The sequence below is a fragment of the Manis pentadactyla genome, chromosome 1 (genome assembly GCF_030020395.1).
Source record: "Manis pentadactyla isolate mManPen7 chromosome 1, mManPen7.hap1, whole genome shotgun sequence".
Classification (NCBI taxonomy): Eukaryota; Metazoa; Chordata; class Mammalia; order Pholidota; family Manidae; genus Manis; species Manis pentadactyla.
The window spans coordinates 213,166,746-213,190,395 of record NC_080019.1 but is presented as its reverse complement, the minus strand read 5'-3'; the positions used below and the strand labels follow the sequence as shown (position 1 = coordinate 213,190,395).

Sequence of the window (23,650 nt, the reverse complement as noted above, 5' to 3'; positions counted from 1 at the left end):
CCCCAATAAAAGATAGCATTTTTTAGATATATAGATCTAAAAGTTAATGGAATTTGCTTTGTCAAATTCATACTATGCCTCTATTTATTTCTCTATGATAGCTTTTTCTTAATATCTAATTCATTCCACATACTCTAGCCACTTTCCATCTACCAGGGGAATATTGTTTTCAACATTTTCAAAACACAAGTTTAAATGAGTTGCTGAATATTTTGCTACTTGCTTTTGGAGAAATACAACTACTCATTTCTTTTTCTGTGCCATTACTCCTAATGTTTCCTCCATCTGGTATGTTACTGTCTTAGTTTGGGTTGCCAAAACAAAATGCCATGTACTGCATAGCTTAAACAACAGATTATTTCTCACTGTTATGGAGGTTGGGACATCCAAGATTAAGGTGCAGATTGGGTTCCTGGTGAGAGCCCTCTTTGTGGCCTGTAGATGGCCACCTTCTCCCTGTGTCGTCATATGTGGAAGAGCAAGAGCTCTGGTCTTTCTCTTCTTCAAGGGATTCTAATCCCATTATGGGTCCCTTACCCATATGACTTCATATAAACTTATTTACTTTCCAAAGGATCTACCTCCAAATACTATGACATTGGGGATTAAGGCTTTACCATATGAACCTGGGGGTGGGAGGTTCAGTCCATAACAGCTATCCTTGTGCTCTTGTCATGTTCCTTTACTCTTAATCAAAGTAGAGTGCAAACCACATCTTCTTGGGTTACCCTAGATATTTCCATTTAGAATTAGTGTGAAAAATTATGACCATTGCGATGTGCATAGGTGAGGATGTTTTTTTTTCCTACTGTGATAATAGCTATTAAAGAGCATATCATTTTTGTAACCCTCAGGGCATCTATCATTTCCAAAATATGTATTCAGCAATATTGAGGTTTGTTAGCCAAAGCATTGATGTCCTTGAATTTACTGGTCTTCAAGTAGTTGTATTTGCCAGTAATAATTGTTGGCAAAGAAGTGGATATACTAGACCCCTCATATTCTGCTCTTGGATCGTAAAATAGTGCAGCCTGTTTGGAAAACAGCTTGGCAATCCCATAAAATGTTAAACATAGGGTGACCATTTAAACCAGCAATTTTACTCAGCAATTTTACCCAAGAGAAATGAAAACATACAGCTGTACCAAAACCTGCATGTGAATATTCATAGCAGCATTATTTATAAGAGTCAAAAAGTGTAGTCAGACTCAATGTCCATCAACAGATGAGTAGATAAACAGATGTAGTACATCCATACAATGGAACGTTATTCAGCAATAAAAAGAAACTAAGTACTGATACATGCTACAACATGGATGAATCTTGAAAACACTTTGCTAAATAAAAGAAACCAATCACAAAAGTGCACAAACTGATAGGATCCTATTTATATGAAATATCCAATATAGGCAAATTCATAGACAGAAAGTAGATTTGTCGTTACCAGGGGCTAAGAGAAGGGGGAAAAGGGGAATGATTACAAATGGAAACAATGGGAGTAAATTTTTGTCGTGTTTTGTTTTGGTGGGGGGTGGGAATTAAAATGTCCTGAAATAGTGGTGATAGTTGCACAACCCTTGGAAAATGTTAGTGTTAAAAACCACTGAATTGTATAGTTTGACAGGGTAATGTTAGTTATATCATAATAAATCTTTTACCTATATGTAGATACATATAACTCCCTCTAAGGGTATTGAACAGAAACCCGACTGAGCCAGAGTCAGGGTTATGTAAAACTTTATGTATCAACCACTTAAACAAATACACTTCATATAAAGAATGCTGAGGTGTGTAGAATGTTTAAGACAGATTTTTTACTTTGTCATCTACACGAAACAAAAAGTGGAGGTAACACTGTCCTGTTGCTGCACATCGTTTATTCCTTTCCTTAATCTCTGAAAGCTATTTATGGACTTCTAAATCATTATAAAGGCATCTGGCAGAAGCCCATCTTGATGACTGAGGTGTGTAGCATGGAGGAGTCACACTGCCTTGGGTCTAATAGAAACTGTGTCCACACATTTTATGCCCCTTCTTGGTTTCTGATGAGAATTTTGGCTCCCATGCTTGCTGCACAGGCATATTACATTGTCTCAGGGCTTCTTGCTTTCTGCCTTAGGATTCCTCTAATATTGGGGGTTAATAGCTTTGGAGAACCTTGACTTAATAGGGGATAGAGACCCAGTAAATAAATACTCTTTGGTATTTTTAGTGGATAACTTTGAAGTTATTTTCACACTGTACTATAGAAGAACTGACTCCCATTTGCCCATGGTGGTAACCAATTTAATAGCAAATCCTTGGATTAGCTTTTCATCCTTCTTCCATGCCTCCTAGCTATTCTACCAATTCCCACTCCTCCTGTTCTCTTGTATCTTTTAAAACTAAACCACTGTATAGAAACCCTTGTCACAGTGTCTTTTAGGAGCTGTCCAGCTAAGACATATTGTCTGACACTTAGAGCTTCTAGGATCCTAGATGAGTTACTGAATGTCCCTGTACCTCAGCTGCTATATCTACATGGAATAATAATAATAATTGTCTCCTGTGCAGGGAAGAGTTAGTATGGCAGAGTTGAGACTGCTATCTTAAGAGATGTGCTTGTGAGATTGGCCCTTGGCTGGCATCTGAGATCTTGGCCAGTATTAGTATAACATTTTGCCTAATTTTAAGAGTTAGTTATTCTGCCTAGACTGTTTGTACAAATAATGTGGTTTATGCTGAGCATCTGCTTTCTTCTGATAATTTATAATTTTGGTCATTCCAGGGTACCTATATGATCAGTCCTCCTACAGACTAACAAGCAATGAGTGCCTAGTCCTGATAGGCTTCCCTGGTTGGAAATATTGCACATATGATGATGATGCATTTCATCCCTGGGAGAAGAGCACACTCTGTGACCACCTCATGGTGGGAGGTGGGTAGCATAAGGAAGCTTGCATATGGATTCCTCCAGACTCCCCTTGTATCTTTTTTCCTTATTATTTAGTTGTGTATAAATAATACCTTGTTATAATAAATACTAGCCATAAGGACAACTTAGATGCTGAGCCCTGTTAGTCCTTCTAGCAAGTCTTTAAACATAGGGGTGATTGTGGGAACCCCTGACAAACTCGCTGTGGTTATTGGTAAGATTAAATGAGGTAAGGAATATTAAAAATTTCAGGACAATGCTTCTAACAATGTAAGTATGCAGCAAATCTTAAGATTTACTAAAGGGTTTCCCATCAGCTCAATATGGGATAGCAGCTGGTTTAGGGATCCCAAGTTAATCAGATTGACAGAGTGTATAGGTCGTATCAGAGTCTCAATAGACATATAGGGATAGGTTGGCATTATAGGGACTAGAGTTGAAATTTAGCTTGGTAATGCTCATTGCAGTTACTTTAAACCCTGGTCCTCCTCCCTTATCTTTTGCAAAGCCAATAGGAAATGCAGAATGCTAGTTAATGACTTTTCTGTTCTTGTCAACACAGGCCTCCCCCGCTCAACCACTCCATTCAAAGCTATTGACCTGAACTTGTTCTTTATCTTTCTGAGCTGAAACCATTTCACATTTGCAGTGACCTTCCTCTCCCATCAGTGTGTCCACTCATCATGAACTGTCTCACATCCTCTCTCTGGGAAGTGGTAAGAGAGTATTCAGATCCTGTGGGGCTCTCCTTTCAGGGAACAGTATTATAGTTTAAAATCATGGATGTGAGTCTGAAGATTTTGATTCTGCACTACAGCTTTGCCTCTAATTTTAAGCCCTTGAGCAAGTTACTTAGATTTCCAGAAGCTCTATTTGGTAATCTGTAATACCAAGGTAATAGTTTTTTGAGGATTATTTGCTGGGTTAGGATGAGATGGAGGCTTAAAATGAGTTCATATGCTGGTGGAAACACTGTAAAGACATCAAAATTTGCTTTATCTTCAGACTTGCTTCTGTTGTTATATTTTGTTTCTCCAAGTAGATTGCAAACCCCTTGAAGGTTTGGGCTGCCTCTTCTACATCTTGACATTCCCTGTGGTGGTTAGCCAAGTGGTGTGCTGATATATGGGGCTCAGTTATGAATCTTGTAAAGTTCATTAATGAGGACCTGAGAGTTTGGAAACAGTAGATCATAGATACTTGGAGGAGAAAAAAAGCAATGGATTGAGAGTAACCACTTTACCTGCAGAACAGGAGCTAAAGAAGTAGCAGATTTTCAGGTTTATTATGGGGAAGTCAAGTCTTATACTCTTCTGGTTAAAGGCTCCTTCATTAGACCTGCTTTAGAAATAAGTGCCGTATTGCCCTGTGATTTTATTTCATTAATTATTAGATGCTGGTGGTATTTGAGGCAAACAACCCTTAGATTTCCATTTCACCTTTATCATTGGCAAGGATTTATCATGGATAGGCTATTAAGTTCTCTAGAAGCATTTTCTCATGGAGAGCTAAAAAGAACCATATGGTAGTGACCTATTAAACTGCCAGTATTATAAAGAAACCATAATGTAGATTATTATTCAATAATAACTAATCATTTTAGCCATTGTTTTATTTAACATTTACATAATTCTCTGTGTCAGAATATTTTATAAGAACTTTATACATATTGTCTGTTTTAATGCATCTAACAGTTAGTGGTAGCTGTGATTATTATTTCCACTTTTCAGACTAAAACACTCAGGCATGGAATGATAATCTAAGATCACACAGCTATATAAACGGTTGTGCTTACAAAACCAGTCTGGCTCTATAGTAGTGTCTGTGCTCCATGATTATCTGTGTACTTAACTATTTATAGATATATTCATCTGTGGTAATGTTGTGTTATTTATTCAGGGGCCATTGTGATGGCATGATTCAAAATATCAAAACAATAACCTGTTTTATGGGTTGGCAAATTTCTATGATATATTTCTCTTTGCATTCCTCTGTTTTCATTTCTCATTGTAATTAGGTTCAAGAAGGCAAATAAATTGGTGGATTATAAAATATGGTTAAATTAGAAATGCTTGGTAAATATCTCCAAACTCTTTAAGTTAATGTCATGAGAGCAACAGGTAAGAACCTTGATAGCATATCCTTTGGTGCTATTGTCAGTCAGCTTGATAGTCTCAGCATAGCTGACCTGATATGCACTGCGTTGTTTATTTTGCACATAATCCAGCATTAAAAGCATAAGATAGAAAAGGATGAAAAGAGTATGCCTACTTTACTTATTCAACTGAATTATTATGCCTTGACCTTTTGACCAAATCAAATTCATCATCTCTCTCCCTGCACTTCCACCCATTTTAATACTGCAGCACAGATTTAATGGATTGGGAGTCTGTGAGTAAATAGTAAGAACATGGAGAAGAGTGGCTAATATGATTAAGATTTTATTTGTAGTTTAATGCCATTATAATTAACATTATGTAACTGGAGAAAACGGTGTGTGTGCCTCCTCCTAATGTTTTTACGTGGGGCAGAAAGGAGATTAAATTGTAAATGAAGACCCATTAATTGAAATTGTTTTTGCATCTTGTAATGTTGGATTCATTTGTTTGTCTCATGAACCACAGTTAATTTAGTAAGGAAAATAAGCAATATATTTAAGAAGCACTCTAAATAAATTTGTTTGCAGTACTTTCAAGTACTTTTTACAGTACAGATAAAATACTGCTCATATATCTGTAAAATGGAAGGTGTTTAGTGAAATCAGAACACAGGTTTGCCCCACTATCCAAAAGCAGACCGTTCCTACCATTCCTATTCAGCCGTAGGCTGAAATGGCATAAAGTGAAGTGTATCCTCTGCTTTCCGAAAGTTCACTTTATAACACTTCACTTTAAGAAAATATATTAGTATCTTTTTCCCTAACCAAAAGAAATCTGAAGAAGATTTTTCACTTCTAAGAAAAAAGATATTACCATACTAATGTAAGTTTTTTGAAAAAGTGAAGTGACATAGGCAAACTTGGAGGAATGGAGGGATACCTGCATTTCTTTTTTGCAAAGAGGTTCAACAGCATTTAAAGTTAAGTAAATGAAAAAAAAGAAATGGTTTTGTTTAGAGAAAAACATTTTCAATTTTTTGCAAGTGATTTTTTTTCCCCCAAAATTGAATTGGTCAATTATTTATATATACTCATTTACCTAAATTTGGATCTCACCCCTCTGGCCAAGGGGCTGGCTCTCTGTGGCCCATTGGTCAAATCTGGTCTTCCACTTTTTTATGTGTTGCCCACAAAGAATGTTTTTTTAAATATTTTTAAATAGGTAAAGAAGACCAAAAGAAAAATATTTCTTGACCCATGAAAATCATAACATTCAGATATCAGTGTTTACAAACAAAGTTTTATTGGGATATAACCACAGTCATTTGTTTATGTATTGTCAATGATTGTTTTCATGTTACAACAGTGTGGTTGAGTAGTTCTGATACAGATTTTTTGGTTTGTAAGGCTGAATTTCTTTACTATCTGGTCCTTTACAAAAACATTAACAGACCCCTTCCCTAGCTGGTAAAGAAAATATAACATCGACAGTGATAATAAAACAGTGATTAAGTGCTTTATGCACATTATTTCTAATATTTCTAATGTGACTGCAATATGGACATAATTATCTCCATTTTACAGATTAGTACACTGAGGTTCTGATTAAGGAATTCTCTTGGTTGGAGCTGGGTTTGGAAGACCATTTTTAACTATAACTAATTGTAATAAATGTGAATGACTAGAATCTAGAACTATGGTAAAACAACATTGTAAGTGTTTTAAAGAGGATGTTGTATCTTCTATCATCATCCAGTTAATAGTTATTAATGAGGGTTGGGTTGATTGAGTTGAAAGCAATTATTCCAGTGTTTGGAACTTCTGACATGTCCTATTAATTTATAGCTCCCTACAAAGGGAGAGTTGATAATCCATTTTGATAGTAGACAGTAGAATCATTTACTTTGTCCATATGGATCCTGTTTTCCTCTGCTTTATGTAAAAATGAATACAAATTGATGCGACATTCATTTTGAGAGCTCTAATACACTCGTCCTTCAGAATTGGCCTGCAGGGCCTTGCTGTAGAAATTCTTGCTGCTCACTCATTTGTTGTGAAAATAATAAATTGGTAAAGATGGCTATTCATGGAAAGAGTTTATGGAGTTCCTTTTGGAAGGTGGCAAGAAGTTATTGGTGTTTTCTATCATTGATCTCTACCTCTGTTGCTGAACTAGAGAGAGAATCACGGTAAACAATTATTGTATTAGGATGTGATAATGATGAGTTTTGTGTGTTATTAAAAAATGGTTTAAGAGAAGAATGCAGCAGCCCAGTTTGAAAAAGACAGATGCACCCCTATATTTATCACAGAACTATTTATAATAGCCAAGAAATGGAAGCAACCTAAATGTCCATCAGTAGATGAATGGATAAAAAAGATGTGGTACATATACACAATGGAATATTATTCAGCCATAAGAAGAAAACAAATCCTACCATTTGCAACAACATGGATGGAACTAGAGGGTATTATGCTCAGTGAAATAAGCCAGGCGGAGAAAGACAAGTATTAAATGATTTCACTCATATGTGGAGTGTAAGAATAAAGAAAAACTGAATGAACAAAACAGCAGCAGAATCACAGAACCCAAGAATGGACTAACGGTTACCAAAGGGAAAGGGAGTAGGGAGGATGGGTAGGAAGGGAGGGATAAGGGCGGGGAAAAAGAAAGGGGGTATTACGATTAGCATGTATAGTTAGCATGTGGGGGGGGTCATGGAGAGGGCTGTGCAACACAGTGAAGACAAGTAGTGATTCTACAGCATCTTACTACGCTGATGGACAGTGACTGTAATGGGGTGTGTGGGGGTGACTTGGTGAAGGGGGGAGCCTAGTAAACATACTGTTCTTCATGTAATTGTAGATTAATGATAACAAAAATAAAATGGTTTAAGAGGAGGTCCATTTAACAGAGTACTTAGACTAACTGTAAGCCTGGTAAAGCCTGTTTCAAGGGCTTCCTGAAATCCAGTATTAAAAGACAGATTAAAAGAGACATATTAGGTAAACTGCATTTTAGTTTGCAAAAATCCTTAGGCTTCTTAAATAGACCCTTCTTAGGATCAAGGCTGTAATTACACAGTGCTAAATACCAGCATAACAGTCTAACGTTCATACATTTACCTAGATACTTTAAAAAAAGTATACTCTTTTAGATTTCTTTAGGTACAGCTGATAGATGGTAATCTAGATAATGCCTTGAAGGCAGAGCCTGTGTTTTATAGTATATTCAGTATCTAGAAAAATGACTAAGTAATAGTATTATTTAGCTAATTTGAACGCTGTGTATCAGGAGTTATCTTAATTTTATTATAATTAATACCTCATTTAATTGTAAAAAAAATTCACTGGTTTTAATAATTTCAATATTACAGAGTTTATTGAACCACATAAACACTCAAATTGGCTGAAATTAACACCTATGAATCTCTAACTCTGAAGCCTGAGATCTTTTCCATATGCTGTGTTGTAGAGCATGCTCTAAATGTTTGATGAGTGGATGCATGAGTATATTAAAGAGACAGTAGTTGTTATCAGGAAAATATCATCATGGAACTTGAATCTGTTTTCAATCTAAAGTTTCTTGCCTCTTAATTTTAATACTGTTATCATAATTATTAAGTTTTCCCAGAGATCCTACTCTATTCACTTGCTTTGAAAAAGAATCATTCTAGGAAAATCCAAGTTATGACTTACTGAATGAATCAGTTGCTTCCTGTCCTACACAGCAATGCGATTGGCAGTAAATGTGTGGATTTTTGCCCAATTTAGATGGATTACAAAGGAGCAGTTGTTCCAAATCTATTGTTGAGGTAAAACTAAATATTAATATCACCTCAAGTGCCATATGGTCTATGACTTGAAGACTTCTCATATATACCTTAAACATTTTTCACAGCCATGCTGCTGGTTAGGAAGACAGATGTTTTATAGCTAAGAAAATGGGCTCAAAATATTTAAGTGATTTGTCCAGGTAACCCAACTAGAAACTCAAGCCTTTGCACTTCAACACCAGTGTCTTGTTTTGAAGAGGGAAGATCAGAACACAGATAATGGGAGTTAGCCAGTCTTCCTAGTGAAGATGGGATTGTGCAGATGCATGGGTTCTTCCCTTTTGGAGAACTAGTTAGTTACTGGAACCATCAAAACACACACAAGCCAAATGTAATTTCAGCTTTTCTACAAGTCACAATGAAAAGTACAATGACAGGTGAAATTTTATCTAATACAATGTATTCAAGTATAAACAACATGTGCCAATTATGAAAAAGGTACTTTACACTAATTTCTTTGCACATCATCTTCAATCCTTACTAGATACATACAAACACTCAGTAGTCACATATATCTAGTGGTTACTCTTCTGTACAGTACAGCTCTAAACAGTAGGATAGTATGACCCAGCTTTTCTACTTAGGTATGAAGAAGATCTGAGAGAAAAGGAAGGAAGAAGTTCTCCTAATTCATTCCTTAACACCCCCCATATTTTGTCATTCAGATGATTTCCTTTAAATTTAAATGTTTTTTCATATTTTTAACATAACTGGCTAGTCATCTTACTGTTTGATATTCAATCATCTGATAAAGAGTTTCTATTCTCAAGAGTTCTCCGTGGAAGCAGTATATCTGTGCAAGGAAATACATAAACATGACTCCAGTGATTGGAACAAAATTAAAAGATTCCTGAGGAAAATTTGCTGCTATAGTTTAACAAATGCACTTCAGCAACATCCAAAGCTCATGAGAAGCAAACTGGTTATTTTGGGTTAATGTCAAATGAATGTGCTTCTACTTCATTTTTTTCTCTCTTTATCGTTCTACTAAAATGAATGCTTGATAATGGTTAGAATATAATTTAACTGTAGAAAGAGAAAAACAAGCCGGAAAACATTTATACTGTTCTTCAACTCATTCATTCAATAATGTTCTAATAAAATTATGATAATTTTGATCCATATTACAATGATTTTTGTATTTTCCCTAGTCTTTAGGCATTTATCAATTCAATATAAAACATCCCTGGGAAATTAACATATATGATTGTACATAAGTTGTACATTTCTATAAAGAAATTTAACCGATTGTCAGAGCTTACCAGAAAGCATTTAAGTATCATGTTCTAAATACAGAAATGTACAGTGCACACATATGCTTTTTCTACCTAAATGATTAGGAGACTCCACTTGTCTGAAATTTTGTAGCATTTCCTAAAATGACTTGATTATGTCATCATCATCTAATAACAATAATAACAATGATATATGAACAACAACTAAGACTCGGTGCTTACTTACCATTAGTACTAGTATGATGCAGATTTTGTGCTGTACACTTCACATGCATTATTTCATCGAGTCCCCACAACAACCTGATCTGTGTAGCTGTTACAACCAGTGACAGTTGCCTCCATAATTGGATATCCCTAGGCTATATATTTCTAGAGCAGTCATTTATGAGTAAAAAAAAAAATTGCTTTTTTACTTTTTGTAGGTATTGGTAAATTAGCCTCCTGTGAATTTGTACCATGGATCCACCCACCACAAAATGTATGTGAGTATCTGTTACCCTGCACACTCACCAACACAGTGAAAAGCTTCTCATCTTTGCCATTTCAACAGATGAAATGCATGGTGTGAAATATTTTTTGTTTTTATTCTACTTTCTATTATAATTGAGATCATGTCCTTTCCATAGCTCTTACTGCCCTCCACTCTAAAGATCCCTGCCAAGGGATTAAAAAGCTTTATATGAGATGACATTGTGGTGGAAAGTCATGAGAAGAAATGAGTTGAGGAAGAAATGTAGGAATTTTTTGACCTTGCCAGGTAGATTATAGTTTTATAAAATTCCTTATTCTCCTTTCTGAGGTGGTGTGAGCACTTTTGAAATAGGAATCTGTTCATTTCCACACTAAGAAGTTGGTTAGTGGGGCACCTTTTAGGAGTGTTCAGAACATTGAAGCATGGTTGGCAATGGTGGCCACTGTCATTACGTTTTTAAACTAAATGGGGGTCAGACTGGACTGTTTGGAGATGTGACAGTTATTACACATATACCCGCCGAAACCCCAAAGCGATGCTAAGAGTTGATGGACTTTTATTTTTACATACCATATTTTTAACTGATCCAGGATCAAAATCTACTGTTGACCCTTAACTCAATAAAATCATATGAATATTGAGTATTTTATTGTCAGTAGATGGCATTCTTGACTAGAAACATATTTCATAACTTCACCTTGTGGCCTCTACATAACCTCTTAAGGGGTCGATTAAAAAGTTTTTGCCTCCTTGTTTTTTTCAGTCTTGTGTTGAATTCTGTATTCTCTCTCCCTCATGGCTATGTGAATTGTCTATCACTTAGACAGCTTTTCTGATCTACATACACAATTCAGCATGTGGTACTTGACTTTGGAATGATACCACTTAAGGATTATCTCCAGTGACAGAGGACATCATGGATGGCATTGAAAATGGAATCTCTTGAGGTTCCTCAGACCATGATTTTTGTGCTTATTTTAGTGTTCTCTCTGATAAACCTTTTAATGGAAAAGCAGTGGGATAGAATCATCCTAGAAATCATAGTTATTATGTCTTTCAGAGACTTGAAGGTCATCAGGCTCACCCCTCTAATTTTGTAGATGAAGAATGTCATTAGAGAAGGGACTTTTCCAAGAAAGTTACTGGAAAAATCATGAATTCCTGATCTGAGCCCTGTAAATTCTCTCTTCTCAAAATTATGCAAGTGCTGTTCAAGTAAGAAGTGAAATAGGCAGCAAAAAAGGTAAAGGAAATGAGCACAAAAACAATCACCTGCAATGTCTACCTTATCTAATTAGAATTGGCGGCACTTCTCTACCATTTCTGGCATTCCATTTGACTCTATGCTCTGTTAGGTGCCAACAGATTTTCCTTCTTTTCAGATAATAATTTGCCAGGTATCTTTTAGATTCTGAAAGGACAGCCTACTGTCTGCCAAAAAAACTAGTAATAGATATGAATTAAAAGGTCTTTGTTGCATCTAGCTAAGACTTAGAAAACTTCATCTGCTTGTAGACTTTGTCTGCTTACCACATCTATATACAGAACTACAGACAGGCCTTAATTCCTTGGACACTGGACCAAGAAATGTTTGACGGGGCTTTATGCTGATATATCTCATACAAAAATGCATTAAATGCTCTTTTTATGGAGCTGACAAGGCTGGGTACAATATCTAGAGTTAGGAAGAATTAAAATCATTTCCTTTAGCATGGAGCAGTTGCACTGTTGATTGCCTTTGTCACAAAGAGATTTTATTTTAACCTTCATCAGTTATTCCAAAAGAAGATTGATCATTTTGTCAGCATGGTCCTCACAAAGAGCATGTTGCTTGTGTCTTTTTCCTTTTCTCTTTTTCTCCTGCTAAGTCAGTAGCAACCATCTCTGCCAGAGAAGCACTTGATTGCACTTCCAATATACCTCAGCCACAAAAGGTTCAAGTTTATGCTAGATGGGGACCAGATACTTGTCTTTCTTGTTGCTTGAAGCTTTGGCAAAATCTATTCACTTGCTTTGAATAGTATTGCTCTGAGTTTATTTTTGCTTGGGAAAAAAGGCCATAGTTATTTGGAAAAATCGAGTTCTCATTTATCTTGGCTTATCTGTGTTATTGATAAGATCTGTTGCCTTAGAAGTCACTCAGAACTAACAAAAGAACAGAGTGGCTGAGAAGACCCATAAATATGTACATTTCAGAAACAAAAAAGATTTATTTTTCTCCATTCTACTTGCCTTTTGAATAGAGTTTGAATTGAATGATTATTGTGAATAGCATGAGATTTAATGGTGCCAACATTATCAATTTGTACATTTATCCAGGTGTGAAGGATTGTACATACCAATATAACCCAAAAGCTATTTCAATTAAGCAGCTTATTAATATAAAAGTTAATTTCAATGCAGTCACACATACACAGGAAACCACAAATGACTATCTAGGGAGGGAATATCTTGGCTTTTTTTCAGTATGCTGACATAAATATTTAAAAGAAATATGTCAAAATTTTGAAGACATTAAGTGTATTCTGTATCAGTTTATTTTTCTCACTTTTGTATCAATTCCTATTGTTTTTATACATTTTTTAACCTTTCTATATGCTTTTAATAATATTTTGCTCCAGTGCAAATTGCAAAGCTTCTTTTCTTGTCATTAGGGGGAGCTTTGCTGTCCTGTATGACAGACACATGATGCATTTTGCTTAAAGGTTATTATGCTTCTACAGAGAGCTAAATTTCAGTAAAAAGCTCTCACTAGATTTAAATTTTTAGTGATTCTTTAGAAGTGACAGGAGCATCTAGTCCTGTGCATGCTCTTGGGCTAATTCATTTATTTACTGTCACATGCATCCACTCAACTCCTAGGTTTTCTGTGACCACTGTGAGAGAGGTGTTGCAGTAGGTCCTGGGATATAAATGTGAGCCCCATCCTGCTTCAAGGCAGATGTAGTTTAGTTACAGGAGATGTATCAGTAAATTAGTCTAGCATTTCATGAAGGAAGTACTGCAAAGCAGAGATAAGCCATCTTAATTCAGCAGAGGGCTTGCAGAATTGAGGTTGGTGGAGGTGAGTTTTGAGGGGTAAGTTAATGAGTGCTTCCTTAGGTATATAATATAGTATGAATTGCACACAGTACTGTGAAATATCTGTGAAGAATCACAAAGTTACAAGATGGTCTCATTGGGAGAAATTGTCCAGTTTACATCATCTGGGTCATTGCCACAGCTCTGTAATTTAGTATGAAATACACTGGAGTTGGACATAGGTGGTCTCTTTCTGCTGCATATTAGCAATGCAACCACACAGCCAAACGCTGAACCTCTCTTGCCCTACTTCCTTTCCGTCAACTGGAGATATACCGGCAGGTGCTCAGTAAACATTTGCTCAATGTCCAAAGGTCACCTATCTGGAAGCATATCACAAGTGGAAAATAACTATAAAATGTGGTATCTTTTTTTGTATATGTATTTGTTCCACACCCACTATTTTCTATTCATTGGATTACAGGTGTAGAGTAAATAATTTTGTTACAGTTTTCAAAAAGCAATTAGCATTTTATAAAGGTCATTATTGGACCCTATACCTTTTGTTTAGGGACTCAGGAATAATCTTAAATCCTTTCCTCAGCAAACAACATGACTTATGTTCCATTCATACCAACATGCTTTGCTACATATGAAGCATAAAAATGGTATGTCCCAAACTATCATTTTCATTCATGTATTCATTTTAAATTTCACTCAGTAATATCTATTGGATGTCAGGCTCCATGCTAGGCACCAGGGATATGCAATATGGATGCCACCCTCATTAAGAGTGCAGTGAGGGCTAAAGTCATAAATCACATAATCACATGAGGTCACCTCTTATAAATGCTTTCAAGAAGCAAATGCTCTCCTGTAAGAGCATAGTATATATTATGAGGACCTGTCTTAGGGTATCAGAGAAAGCTTCTCTTAGTAAGTGAAGGTTAAGTGGGAGTCCACTGAATGAATAGGTGGGAATGTATTAAGGGAGAGAACAAGCTAGAAATATGTACAAAAAGTATGTACAAAAGCCCTGAAATGAGAAGGAACATGGCAAATCTGCTGAACTGAAAACTCTTTAATGTATCTGGAGTGTGGAGATCAAGGTGGAGAGAATATTTGGCAAAGCCTAAATGATGCAGGGATTTGTAGGTCAATTAAAGACTTAGGTCTTTTTTTCTATGAATAATAGGAAGACACTGAAATCTTAAGAGGACTGTGGTCAGGAGGGCTGAACATATTAATTTATTGGAAGGTACAAGATAGGCAGGATCAGGAGTGAGTGCAGTGAGAGATACTGACATTTTGCAGGGAGATGGTGGTAGAGATGGAGAGCTGTGAATGAAGTAAAATAATTTGGACTTAGCAGTTTATTGGTTGCTTATTAGATGTGAAGAAAAGAATGTGTGTGTCTCCTGTCTTTCTGGCTTGGGAAATTGGATGAATCATGGTGGTGACATTCACTGCCAACATTGGAAGTGGACCACTTGGGTGGGAATGTGATTGCATTCAGACATGTTGAGTTTGACGTCCCTGTAGAGTACCTAGGTAGAGATGTCAGCTAGACAATTGGCTGCATGGGTATGGAGCTCAGAAAGAGAATCTGAAGACAAAATAAAGTTGTCATGTAAAATGTGAATATATTTGTGTTGAGTCCAAACTATAATCAAATGTGACCTGGACTTTAAATTTAGAAAGGTTTAATATAAAATTTTTGAGAAGCAAAATGGGTATTTGTAAATCTTAGATAGCCTTTATACCATTTAACATTTTTGTAATTTTGGTTTATCTAATCTTTAAAAGTTAGATTTCAAGTCTTTAAAAATATATTCTGAAGTAAAAATTTGGCAGTGTTTTTAAAGAAATGATGAGGTAATTGTGTTCATGAAGTTTTATAAGGAATGAATATTATTTTTTATGATCTTATGAAATTTATCCCTTAATTTCAGATAAGACAGTTTTGATTTTTCATATAAAATCAAATACTTAATTTTGCTTTTTTAAACATATTGCTGCATTAGTATCTCATTCTCATTTCAGATACTTAGAGATCTGTCTATAGGCCTTTCTGGTAGATTTACTGTGACAGTTTTTTTGCTCAGGGTAACTTGTTTCACAGGTTAAAGAATCATGATAAGATAAGGTTTTTTGTAATTCACTGATAAAAACTTTGTAACATGACTTGCTTAAAACTTTCTTAAAACCAGTAATACCACTAAAATGCAACTGACTACTGAAAAAAAGGCTAGGAATACACTTTACTCTAAAATCCATTTCCTTATTTGTAGGTGATGTGCGGTTGAACTTGTGATGAATACCATGTTTGGGGGTATGTACCTTTTTATTTAAATAAGTAAATATACATGTTTATTACAATACATAACTATACAGTCCTTGAGGAATTGTATAAAAGTTTTGAGCGTTGATATTAACTAGAAATTCTTTTCCTTGAGATATGCAATCTATAGCTTTATCTTATCTAAATAATATATACAGAAAGCAATAACAATGGATTCTATATTAAGCTATAGATAATAGGTCATTTAAAATTTAATGGGTGGCCACAAAATTCATTTGCAAATAAAATTTTATTATTAAATTTCATTAACCAATGTATGTTAGAATTTTACGATTTTCAAAGTAGGAAAGTTAACTATCTTAAATTTATTATCTAAATACTCAAATATAATATTCAGTGTGTTTATTAGTTTTCCCTCAGATATTTCCCTCAAATCTTTATTGTTTTTTTCTAAACCTTTATGAAATGTTTCTGCTATGTTAATGCTAATATTACCAAAATGTTTATTTTGGGACCTCACTTACACATATAAAACATTTTTTTTGTAGTTTTAATTTTTACTGACGAGTTGGCTCTGTTTTTAGTATGAAAAAATTCAATAATCATCTTTTTTCAACCTATCTTTATTTTGTACACAGTTTTCTATATTTACTCCTTCTAGTTTACTGCACACACCATATACTGGAGAATTTATCAGTTTCCTTGTTTTAACAGTTAATATTTTTGTAATTCTGTGATAATATGTGATTTGTATTTATTTACCCAGTTGCAGATAATCCTGTGGCTTTACAGAGTTTAATTTATGGGGAAGATCTGTAGACTTAAAAAGGATTACTGACCATTTAAGAATGATTAATTAATCAGTATAAAATTTAGTCTTTATGGTATTAATGCCTGTCTCAGCTACACACAGATACATGCACAGACACACGTACCACCCACCCCCATGTAGCAATGACCACAATCCAACAAAGGGGATGGTATCCTTTGAAGCTGGGCCATCAGAGTTGTGTGTCAGGGATCTAGTGTCAAGCCTTTTGAGCTTGATCTTGCTTTTATGAGCTGTGGGATCTTGAACAATTTGGTTTCCCTAAGGCTCTCTTTCCTCATTTGTATGGGTGGTGAGCTAGCCCCTATGAATTTTTAGTCTCCTTCTTCTCTAAAATACTTTCATTTCATACTTCCAAAAGCTATAAAGTTTAGAGGTGAATAATTTTGTAGTGGTAAAACTGCTGCACAAAGGCTACAGGGTAAGGTAAATTTATTTATCAGGGTAAGACAGTAAAAAGGTGCCATCAGTTCTTTGTCTAGTCAGCAGTGTTTCTGTTTTCCTGCCGTATTTTGAGGTGGGAGTGGATTTAGGAAGGTAGGCTTCCCCTCTGTGCCCTTTTGTCCTACCTGACATGGAGACTCAGGATCGACTCATTTTGAAAAATCACTTATTTTGAAAGAAACCCTCATAACCTTGTTCAAGGTTATCTTTTATCTGATTTCTCCCTTCCTGGATAGGTTGCAGGCAGAAGAGCATTAAAATATCTATTTTCTTAGTGGTTTCCTTTTCTAGATTTGAATAATTCACTCAATTACTCCAAGCTACTTAAATGAAAGAATGTTTTCTAGGAATGGTAATTTTAGTTCCTTTTGTTGGAAATTAGAGTAATAAATGTGCTATGTTTTTAGTCTAGATACTAAGTCCTCATCATATCCTTTAATTTGGTCATTTAAAAAATTCTAAATGATGTTTGGGTGCCTCTTATATTGTGAGGTTAGTTATTTGCTTGAGGTATGTGATCCTTTTTCCTTTCCTTTATTTATTTTTTAAAGAAAGGTTTATCTGAAGTGGGTGAATAGTGGGAAACATCCATTTGAGTATTGGGCTAATTCTATATTGAATGCGCACTTTTGTTCCAACTCATGTATTAATTTTAAACTCGCCATTCCAAACTTCTAACAACAGATATCAAATGACTGCTGTTTCATACTGGAGAGGATTTTTATGAGCCAGATCAAAGAATCCACTCCATAACTCAGACTACTTTCCTGACTGAGATTCTGTGATTTTACAATTTTAATCTGTTAGGTTAAATCTAAACTTGTCAGTTTTGTAGATGAAAAATGGTAAGATGGTGTCAGTTTTATCTGGATCAACTTACAAGTGAAATATTAGCTATTCATTATTTAGAAAAATATAACATCAGTGAAAATGGTAATGATAAGCAACAAAGCTTATTAAGACGCTAACTTCATTTTAAAACCTTGGTTATCATCATGAGTGCCAGATATTAAAAACTATATTTTAAACATCTGTAAATCAAATGGGAATAAAATGTTCTTTGCATATCTTAATTCTTTTTACAGGGATTTTTTTTTCCTGTGTTTTATGAGACAAATCACAGGCATTACAGTTTGAAATCAATTTCATTGTTTTCTTCGCAATTGGTACATAGCTGTTGAATATTTGCAGTACATTTTAATGACTAATGAAGTGCATGTTTGATTATATGCTATTAGTAAGAACATCTTTTTTACAACAAAGGGTGGTTTTCAGCATGGCCTTGACAAAGGCAAAATGTATGTGTCATTTCCCTTCAAAAGAATGCAAATCAGTATAAACAAATTTTAAGGGAAATGTTTAAAAATAAACAATTAAAATAATGGATATTCTTTATGTGTTACTTATTGAAATTATATGAACATATAAATAGAGCACCTAGGTATGCTTATTTTCCGAGGCCAGTGTATTACTAATTAGAAAAGTTTAAAATATTATAATTATTCTATTGAATTAATTCCATTTTCATTATCTACATTTTATTGCTAAGTATGCCAGGCACTGGGTAGATATTTATAATGCTGACACTGAGAATGTTCACCCAGTAACTTTTCAGTTTTTCTGATCATCATCTCATGTTCCTAATGCTCTTGCTACCCACTACTTACTTTTTCAACCCAGTGTTTGATGTCATCTCTCTGCCTTCTTTTATTCAGTTTTCTTTGTCAGGTGTATCCCATTCTTCCAGTCCTTACCTGTCAAAGTTCAATTTATCTTTCAGTGCCCAGTAACTTTTGACACTTCCACAAGGCCCCTTGCTGTCAATGTGTCCTTCTGCAGTAGCTCACCGAAAGCATGTTGCCTTGTGAGCAACACATGCTCTCTCTGTCCATCTCATCTTCTTATTTGCCACACTATTGGGTAAATCATCTCACACAATCATTTATTTAACTTCAAACACCATTCCTAAGTGTTGAAAAGTACTAGGAAAATAAGAATGTCTACATCAGCATGCATGGTCTTATGTATTGGGTGAAAAATATATATTGGTGCTAGAAAGAACACATTTAAAAAGGAATTGAGTAATTTATTTTATCAAGGATCAGGAGGAAATCTCTGATAGAAATCTAAAGGTGATAGATGCTTTCTTTGTTTCTCAGCTTCTTAACATCTATTTAATATTAATATTAATAACAGCAAAAATGCCAACAATAATGCAACTGTCGTTTTCAGAGAGTTTACTGTATGTATTCACTTACTCTGTCTTATTTTATCCTCATATTATACAATGAAATCACTGATGGGGCCGAAGTTACACATTATTCAGATTTGGCCAAGTTTATTTATCATGAACTATCTAATATTTTCTTCAAGCCTGACATTATTCTTCTGTTAAGTGTTAGTTTTATGTTTAATGTCTGTGATCTCTTTGAATAATTTAAAAATAAATTAAGATCTACAATATAGAATGTAATATAACTTACAGCTATGTACTTGAAGCTATATCTTTTAAAACAGATACAGCTATTTTGTCAAAAGTCATGGCCTGGTGTGCCAAATTTCTTCATTTTACAAATCCCCATTTCTCTGGAGAAAAAGATCAGGTGAGTAGGCCTATACCCTAAAAACTACCATGAGAGTATGGAGACTGAGAGTGAGATGCTCTTTCTAAGAAAAGTGACTAAGGTCCATACAATTAGGCTAAGCCAAGGTAACCAGACAAGACAGTGAACAGGAGGTAGAGAAAGAACGCTCAAACAGTTGAGACTCCATCTTTCTCTCTTCAGGCCCTGTTGTCTGCACATTTTCTTCCAGTCCGTTAAGCTATACACTAGGGTATTTAGGGGTTACAGGAGCCAATTATTACCCCTTTAAGCGAGTGTGAGTGAGGTTTTTGTTATCTGCAATTCAGAGTCCTGATTAATGCAGATGTAAGTCATTGATAAAACTGTACTCTTCCACTTCCTTCTCTACTTTTCATTTTTCTTTTCTTCCCTTCTTTTATTTCTTTTTTCTTTCTTCTCTTGCTACATTTCCCTTTATCCCTTCCCCTGTCATATTTCCTGATCCCATCCACCCATCTTATCCTCACTCACTGCTTAGCATATATTAAGCAACAGGCGTGTGCTTTTAATACCATAAATTAAGCATTACGCTAGGTCCTAAGGACAAAAAGATAAATAACACATAGTCTTTGTTCTTCTTAGAATCAAGTTTCCTGTCTTCACTTTTAGGAAGTTAGTGTTCTGAATAGGGAGGCAGAGCCCAGGAGAAAAATGAGCAAACATCCTAAAAAAAGTAAATCCTTAAAGCATATACTTAATACGTCATCTTGGAAGAAGGATTCAAGATAGAAGGGATTAATTAGGAAGGGTCATAGAAAAGCTTAGAGTAGAGATTCTTTTAAGAGCACTTTTCCAAAAGTTCAAGGCTGATTATATGTTCAGAATATGTATCCATGCACCATAGCATGCATCATTTAAACTGGTAAAGATTAAAAAGAAATTGTCCTTGAATAGTAGATGTAATCTTCTTTCCTCTAGCCTATTATGTATATAAGATACAGCTAAAGAGGGACCTGGACACACCACCCTTTCTTCTGTAGTAATAAGCATTGTGAAAGTAAAACCTGGAAGAAGACTAATTATATGGGACATCACAAAATTACTTGTTGCTTTTTCAGTTTATCATAATCTCACAAGAACCAGTAGCAGAGGAATTTGGTGAAATTTCTATAACAATGAGCCACATGCAGGAGTTCCATCCAAGTCCACACATGGACATTCCCAAATATGGTAGTGATTTTGAAACAAAAGATGGACCTTCTGAAGGTTCTGACCTGCAACATTTCCTGTATAATATTTCAGCTAAAGTGCTTTGTTTGGCATGTAAGGTTCTGTGCAAGCCAGTCACCATCTACCTGTCATCTCACCATCTCAGTCATCTGAGCTTCTGTTTTTCTTTACTTGCATGCCTCAGCAAATGCTCTTCTGTCTCTTTGGATGTGTTATTCTCTATCCACTGACCTCTTAAACACAGTAAACTCATTTTTTAGGACCTACCTTTGTTAAAGCATACCTCTTTGCAGGCCTACCCCTTTGAAGCTTTCTCTGATGATCCAAGGCAGAGCTGGTCCTCCTTTGTAACTGTGCACCTTTTATGTGAGCAACCAGTGCCTGGGTTGTTATTGTTAAATTTTTCTCTCTCAAATGAGACAGGGCTTTGTTAGAGCAGGAATCTTTTTATTCATCTTTATATGGCCAAGTATGCATGGAGTATATTGAGGATTTAGTGCTCATTAACTAAATTATGAATAAACAAGTGGGGTGGGACAGATGAGACACAGTGTGGTTCAGTGTGGACAACATAAAGATAACTTTTTCTGAAAAATAAGAAGATAAAGGATCTGATATTTCTAGATGTACTATTCTAATGCCATTAGGTTTTTACATGTGGAGACTTGTTCAAACTCTAATTTGATAAAGTAATCATGGTCATCATAAATTTTTATGATCTACGTTCTGAAAGACCATTTAATCAAGAATAATATATGCTGGTAGCCCACAGAAAAATAATGGAAACAAAGCCAAAGCACTGTAATCCAGACAGTTAATGTTTCAAGTATGAAAAGGTTTGACCAACCCACTGTAATATTATAATTAAAAAAAGTACTCTGAACTAAAATAAGTTGAGAAATACTATATATATGTTATTTTATCTGTCTTCTATAATATACACATGTATGCTTCCATATTAAATACACAATGAAGTCCTGCAGCTAAAGATATGTTATTATTTAAAATAGATAACAAATTTTGAGGATAGAACATATTAAAATATTAACATATTTTGAGGACAGAACCACTCCCGCTACTCCTTTGATAATCAGTATTCCACAGAATGTATTTTGGGAGTTGCTGACCTAACAAAATAAAAACTGTAATAGTTTATTAAGAAGAAATGAGACTGGGAGAATTCCTAATTTATTTGTGGTCTTAAGTTGCCATTTTCAGAAACCAAACCTACGGCATAACAGATACATTAATACAGTATTCATCACAGCTTAACAAACACTTTCTGAGTAGCTACGTTGCACCAGGTACATTCTGGCAGTTTGAAGATGAATGAGACAGGCTGGTTGGGGAATATGACGACTGGTAGGTTGCAGGTGATGGTTCTCATATTTTCAGAAAAAGGCAGTGATGGTATGTATATTGAGTATGATTCTCCTACTATAATTAATTTTCCAAAAGCTCAGACTCCCCTAAAACTCTTGTTATGATTCTTCAGAAGTACAGACTTTGAAGTAGGCAAAAGAAAATAGTTATGAATATTGAGTTTTAAAAATGTACCATGTACATGTTTTTAAAGCTGTTAACATTTTAATTTAAAAATAATTAAAAAATTGTTGCACAGTTTTTCTCTTGGAGAAATGACTGTATGGTAAAAAATTCTAAATTTAACCTAATATTTCATTTTATTAATTGGGTCCCATTGGTCCTATGTCATGAAAAATGCTATACCTTTCAGCTACTCTTAACTAGGTATCATATCATTAATCATAAACTGTCTAGCTATGGTGAATTTTTCATGTTTTTTTAAGAATCAATACTTATATCCCAGTAGTAAATAGAGTTTCTTTTGAGAATTATCCTTTTCTTCCCACTCCTTCCAGCTTTACCGGCAAGGGGCAGATAGGTACATGAGTGTGTGTTTGCGTGCATCTACACACACACCCACACACACACATACATCATGCTCTCTGTCACTCACATCCTCACACTTTTATAGTGTCATGTCTTCTATGAACACCTTTCTGGATGTTAATTTTTCAGAATCTCAGTGGTCCTAATTATTTTCTTCAGGTAAAGATAGGATTCTTAAACTTATACTCTGTTAGGATTTTGTTTAGTAACAGATCCATTTTCATCCAATGTATCCCATAATTCAACTTGTACTGTCTGGTTATCTTGGACATTCTCATTGTCCAATCATCCTCCTCCCCCCAGGTTTTTGACATTCATGGCAGAGATACAATAAAGTGCACATAATCATGCAATCATTTACTTATTCATTCAACAAATTGTCATCAAGGTAGAGTGCTAGAAATTGTAGGAATACTAATGAAATTATTTTATAATACCCACTATACTAAAAGGAAACTTTTAATGGTGATAGTTTTTTGTCATCATACTTAAAAAAAATCTTTTGAATGATAAAACTGTTTTTGACATTTACTTTAAGTAGCTTCCAGGTAGTTATTTTGACTCTGGCCCCCTAAGTATGTCTAGAATGATGGAAGGCACATTTTTAACTGAGGATATTGGTTTGAAAGTGTAGCATAATCAGAATACTTAGTATCTGTAATTTGTGTGTATTTTTATAACAGTGTTATAGGTAAAGGCTATTTTGGTAAATGAAAAAAATAAGCTGCTATTGTAGTTGTCAGAAAGGGGATGATGGATACAAACAAATGACTCTAATAGAAGATAGAATGTAA

The 23,650-nt window shown here is 34.9% G+C and overlaps 1 protein-coding gene across 3 annotated transcripts in view; it reads left to right on the top strand.

Moving 5' to 3' along the window:
• CNTN4 (contactin 4) overlaps nt 1-23,650 on the top strand; it is a 979,742-nt gene that overhangs the window by 131,735 nt on the left and 824,357 nt on the right. For all 3 annotated transcript variants that reach the window (XM_036878225.2, XM_036878221.2, XM_057507209.1), the window contains exon 2: nt 15,868-15,908. The gene's annotated coding sequence lies outside the window, so the exon portion shown is untranslated. The remainder of the gene's footprint in view (nt 1-15,867; nt 15,909-23,650) is intronic.